Genomic DNA, 280 nt, shown 5'->3' with positions numbered 1-280 from the left:
CACTATTACTTCTTCTCCGAATCGAATCACTGGTAAAGCCAAGTGATATATTCCAGCATTTTAATTTCACCCACTTTCCTGCAATTCTTATCGTGTAGCGATAAAAGAAATCTAATCAATATTGTATTTATAATGATTAAATAAACACAAATTTAAATTTTCATAGGAAATTACGCTATCTTTCCGGGGTACTAATAATGGCTTTTAGTGTAAACATTTAGCAGATGACAGGTCTAGGAACTGCGCCACGAAAAATAGCTGTATTTTATGAGTTTCTGTT

Source organism: Penaeus monodon, chromosome 34 (assembly GCF_015228065.2).
Source record: "Penaeus monodon isolate SGIC_2016 chromosome 34, NSTDA_Pmon_1, whole genome shotgun sequence".
NCBI lineage: Eukaryota > Metazoa > Arthropoda > Malacostraca > Decapoda > Penaeidae > Penaeus > Penaeus monodon.
The sequence above is the reverse complement of the archived record's forward strand: the minus strand, read 5'-3'. Positions refer to the sequence as shown.